Raw genomic sequence first — 6,000 nt, forward strand, 5'->3', positions numbered from 1 at the left:
ATTCCTGCATCCAACTCCCATTTCTGCTCCATATCTTCCCAGCTATGTAAACCCATATTTCCAAGCTGCTGTTTCTATATCGCCTTGTAACTGTCTTTCTAACACGGGGACAGAAAACAATAGGAGCTCCTTGAGAGCTGAGACGGGGGGAGGGGCAGCACGTGTTTCAGGAATGCAGGCAGAGACACAGAACCACTTAACCCCTAACTTGCTGACTAACCCTCCTCAGCTTTTTGATACAGCTCCAGTTAGTTATGTGGGTAGAAGGAATGGTAGAAGAAGCTACGAGCCATTCTCATACCAAGATAAAAAGGAAATTTGTAAGGTGCAAAGGGAATTTGGGAGGCAAAGTGAAATATTTAAAGGGATGCTAAGAACAACTCTTTTATCTAATGAATTAGTTCCCCAGGATATAAAAGACCTTTTTATGTGTTTGCTAACTCCAGCTGAATATGAATTATGGCTTAATATTTGGAAACGTTCTTTAAGCAGTCTTTTAACAGAGCTTCACAAAAACCCTGAGCATTCCAAAGATTCTGACGATAATGAAATTACATTGGACCATTTATGTGGGGAGGGTGAAATTCACTGCCCTGAAAAGCAAGTACGGTTATTATCTAAATTTATTTTGAATAAGGTTAGTGATGCAGCTGAAAAGGCCTTTATCAGTTTGCCCATACCTGAAGTAACTACTAGCTATGTTCACATTAAACAGCATTCTTCTGAGAGTTTTTTAAGTTTTATAGATCGATTAAAGACACAGGTGGAACGCCAGGTGCAAAATCCAGCCATGCATGCAGAACTGATTAAGGAATTAGCAGAGAAGAATGCCAATCAAGCATGTCGCAGAGTCATCTCGAGCTTACCACTCTACCCGGAGCCCAGCCTAGCACAGATGATCGAGGCATGCACACGCAAAGCAGAACTGTTCAGTGATCCTGAGAGGAACCCGAGTCCAGCACCTCCTAAGCCTCCAGCACCTCAACCACCACAGATGAAGAAGCAGCACATGTCATCACAGCAGCTAAAGAAGATCACCTGTTTCCAGTGTCAGCAGGAAGGACACTTTGCTAGGGACTGTCCTCAGAACAGGAAACAGAAGAAAACCAGTGAACAAAAAAACTAGAACTGAGGCGCTGGCCTGCCATAAACACCATAGAGCGCCAGGATATAAATTCTGCAGGCTATACTGTAGCAAAAGCCTCTCTCTTAAAAACAAAGGGGGAGGGTGGAAGGGATAATGTGGGGATAACAGATGATATAAATGTTAAATGTTCTCTTAACCATGTCAGGCAGTCCTGTGGCCGTGTAAGGCTCCAGACTACCAAAGGTTTTCATTTCAGATCTGCTGAGTGGACCATCATTACAGTGGACATCTCAAGCCCCTTAATTGACATGACGGTTTGCCACATGGAGAGTGAGTATTTTGTTGTGGGAGACACTGCACACACACCTTTAGAAATTGAAATAGCTCCTAAGATCATGAAGGGGAAAATATCCAGTGTTATAATATTAGCCCGTTGCTCTCAAGCACCTTTCTATTTGTGTGAGGGGCAAGTACTGGCCCAAGCCTTTCCTATTCCAGCAGACATCACAGCAGATGATAAGTCACCAGAGGTTTACTGGGCAGAAACAGTAAAGGAGGAAAAACCTTCTCTAGCATGCAACATGACACATGGAACAGATCACCTACACGTCCAGGGTGTTCTGGACACGGGATCAGATGTGACCATTATTCCTGAAAAACTTTGGCCTTCACATTGGGAATTGCAACCTGTGGCTGGGCAACTTCAGGGTATAGGAGGAGTTAAATTGGCAAAAATATCAAAACGCATTGTACAAATTGAAGGACCGGACGGCAAATTGGCCAGTGTTCGTCCGTTTGTAATTGATTACAAATGTCCCTTGTGGGGGAGGGACTCCATGTCACAGTGGGGAGTTAAAATGATAATTCCAAAAACCCCTCAAGATTTTTTGGAAGCAGCCACTGTAGACTGCCAGGTCCAAAAGCTAACATGGCTAAGTGACACACCTATCTGGACAACACAGTGGCCGCTGAAAAAGGAAAAGTTACTGGCACTTGAAAAACTTGTAGAAGAACAATTGGCGAAAAATCATATAGAAGAAACACTTAGTCCATGGAATTCTCCAATCTTTGTAGTGAAAAAACCAGGGAAAGACAAATGGAGATTGTTGCATGACCTTAGGGAAATAAATAAAGTAATTCAGGACATGGGGTCTCCTCAGCTTGGAATGCCTAGTCCTAGCATGTTACCTAGAGACTGGCAATTGGCAGTTTTAGACATCAAAGATTGCTTTTTCCAAATCCCATTACACCCTGAAGATGCTCCCAGGTTTGCATTCTCAGTGCCATCATTGAACAGAGAGGCTCCAATGAAGAGATACCACTGGAAAGTGCTTCCACAGGGCATGAAGTGTAGTCCTGCTATCTGTCAGTGGTATGTAGCTTCATTGTTGTCTCCTGTGCGTGCACAAAGCAGGGAAGCTATAATCCTACACTACATGGATGATGTGCTGGTGTGTGCTCCTGACAATTCCATACTCCAACACACGCTTGACCTAGTAGTTAAAGTTTTAACCTCTGCTGGATTTCAATTACAGGAAGACAAGGTTCAAAGGATGCCACCTTGGAAGTATCTGGGCCTAGAGATTACAGCCAGGACCATTGTTCCACAGAAATTACAAATTAATTGTAACCCTAAAACTCTTGCAGATCTTCACTCTCTGTGTGGGTCGTTGAACTGGGTAAGACCTTGGTTAGGCCTCACTAATGAGGACTTAAAACCCCTTTTTAATTTGTTGAAAGGGGAGAGGAAGCTACTGTCTCCCAGAGAGCTGACACCTGAGGCAAAAGCTGCAATTGAAAAGGTACAGAAAGCCCTGTCTGAAAGGCAGGCTCACCGCTACCAGCCTGAACTACCTTTCAAATTCATTGTTTTGGGGAAACTGCCAAACTTACATGGGTTGATATTTCAGTGGATTGAGGGGCAGAGAGACTCACTCTTAATCATAGAGTGGGTCTTCCTCTCCCACCAAAGATCCAAAACTATCACACAACCACAGGAGCTTATGGCTCAGTTGATTCAAAAAGCAAGAATGAGGCTGCGTGAACTGTCTGGGTCTGACTTCACATGCATTCACCTGCCAATTAAACTTTCTATGGAGGGAAAAAATTCTCCTGAAAGGCTAACAAAAGAAATGTTTGAGCATTTGTTACAGAGCAATGCCAGCCTCCAGATATCTCTGGATAGCTACACTGGATAGATATCTGTTCACAGCCCAGCCCATAAGTTGTTTCATGAGGAATTCCACCTCATCCCTCGTGAAAAGAGAAGCAGGAGACCGCTTCAGGCACTCACAGTGTTCACAGATGCATTGGGGGCCTCCCATAAGTCGGTGATGACTTGGAGAAATCCTCAGACTCAGCATTGGGAAGCTGATGTTAAGTTTGTGGAGGGGTCACCCCAGATTGCAGGACTGGCTGCAGCTGTGAGAGCCTTTGAGCAGTTTTCAGAGCCTTTCAACCTGGTAACAGATTCAGCTTATGTTGCTGGGGTAGTATCCAGGGCGGAGCAGGCAGTGCTCAAAGACATCAATAATGAGCAGCTCTTTAGGCTGCTGTCAAAACTAATCTATTTGATTTCACACAGAGAACATCCTTTCTATGTAATGCATGTGAGGTCACACACGGAACTGCCGGGTGAAATCACAGAAGGCAACCGGATGGCAGACACCCTTGCAGCTCCAGCTGAAAAGGCACGCCTTCCTGACATTTTCCAACAGGCAAAGCTGAGCCACCAGCAGTACCACCAGAATGCAGCAGGTTTGGTCCGTCAGTTCCAGCTAACACGGAGTCAGGCCAAGGCTATTGTAGCCACCTGTCCCAGCTGCCAGCTCCAGGCCATGCCATCGCTGGGTGTAGGGGTTAATCCCCGGGGCCTAGGCAGCTGTGAGGTGTGGCAAACAGACATCACACACATTCCTAGTTTTGGACGCCTCAAATATGTTCATGTGAGTATAGACACATATTCAGGTGCAGTTTATGCATCCGCACATGCAGGGGAAAAGGCTGTACATGTAAAACAACACCTAGTGCAAGCCTTCTCAGTGTTGGGGATCCCTAAGGAAATAAAAACAGATAATGGACCAGCGTACACATCCAAGGAGTTCCTGGAATTTGTCCAGCAGTGGGGACTGGGACATAAAACAGGCATCTCCCACTCCCCTACAGGCCAAGCAGTGGTTGAACGCACACACCAAACACTCAAACAAGTTCTTGCTAGGCAAAACAGTTCAACTGTGTGGATGTCTCCCCAGCAAAAGCTCTGTAAAGCTCTGTTCACAATCAATTTCTTGAATTGTTTGTTTGAAACCATGATACCTCCTATGGTCCGTCATTTTAACAGCAGTAAACAGTTTAAATTGTCTCGGCATCCACCTGTTTTGATTAGGGATCCAGAAACATGGGAAACCAGGGGTCCCTATGAGCTAGTAACCTGGGGAAGGGGCTATGCATGTGTATCAACCCCCTCAGGCCCTCGATGGATTCCCCAAAAGTGGGTTAAACCTTTTGTTCCCAAAACTCCAGCCACAGCAGAAGGAGATGAGAAGCAAGTAACCACTGCTTCAAAAAGAAGACGCCGCAGAGGGAAAGGAAACAAAAACCTCATAAAGGAATACCCTCTGGCAGAAAAGGACTTATAACATGTTTTGAACTGTTTGTTTTTCCTTTTAGAAGAAAGCTACCCTCCAGTTAACCCTGTGTCCTGTTAGCTTTGAACAGTTTGGCAGCAGCGTGGATCATCCCTCAGAAAACATATGCCTGTCCACTGCAGCAGCAACAGACCCTGTGTCCACCTGCCTGGAATGCCAGGGATTTGAAGGACTTTGCTGCATGAACCTGACTGCAAGAGCTCCTAAATGTCCACGCTGCTCTGCAAGAAACAAAGGACTGGCTTAATAAACTGTTCAAGGGCTGGGGGTTTTCTGGGTGGTGGACTTCCATAGTCAAAACCATTATGTTATTTGTTGTTATTCTTTTCCTTGTAGCGATAGCATTTGGTATCCTACGTCGTTTAATATTTAAAGCCATTAATGGTATAATTTCTTCTACCTCAGCAGGCAATCATATAGAGATGGCAAATATAAAACAATCTAATTCTCCTGCTTATCACAAATGGTGGGCAAAATAATAAATTCAGACTAGAATTAGTTTAATATCATCCCCCTACTTAAAAAACAAAAAAACGGGGAGATGTTGTAATTCGGTATTTGAGGTATAAGAAATTATATCAGGATCCTGTAACCTCCTTCCTGCAAACCCCAGTTCCTGTCTCCCTTTCCGGTCGTGTGACCTTCCCCTGTGTCCTTGTACCCACCGGGGGTCGGGTATTCCGGCCCCTGTCCCGTCTGTGTCTTCATCCCATTGGCAGCTAGCCAAGGCCACTCCCATTCCCCTCTCCTGAATACCTGTTCCCCAGAGAAACTCGGCCTCTTTCCGGCCATACCATCGCCATGCAATAAACTGGGACTGAAAGAGCCTCTTTGTATCCTTCTTCATCCATGATGCGATACTTTGTCTGATCTTAAATAATTAGGAAATAGACACAGTATAACAGCGTCACCCCACTAATATATAAAATCCTACTTTCAAAATTTCTTTTTACAAAGGTAAAAGATCAAAACGTCAAACAGACCATCCAACCCTGATTTAGTAACTTTTTCCAGCTTTGCCACGCCTTTCTGCAACTGTCTTACGTTCTTCTGAGTTGATTTTGAATGATCAGACAAATTCATGCAGGCAAAGATACCAGCCCAAATTCCGTCCCTACAAACAAAAAATGTTCCCAGCAGTAACTGTGCTAAAACTCAGAAGGATGGTTTGTTTGAGACTATAGTACAATTACTATATACATCCTGATTCAGAGTAACATTCATTGTTTGGTTCTTTGTCACTCCTGAAACATTACATACAATACA

The sequence above is a fragment of the Oenanthe melanoleuca genome, chromosome 4, assembly GCF_029582105.1.
Source record: "Oenanthe melanoleuca isolate GR-GAL-2019-014 chromosome 4, OMel1.0, whole genome shotgun sequence".
NCBI lineage: Eukaryota > Metazoa > Chordata > Aves > Passeriformes > Muscicapidae > Oenanthe > Oenanthe melanoleuca.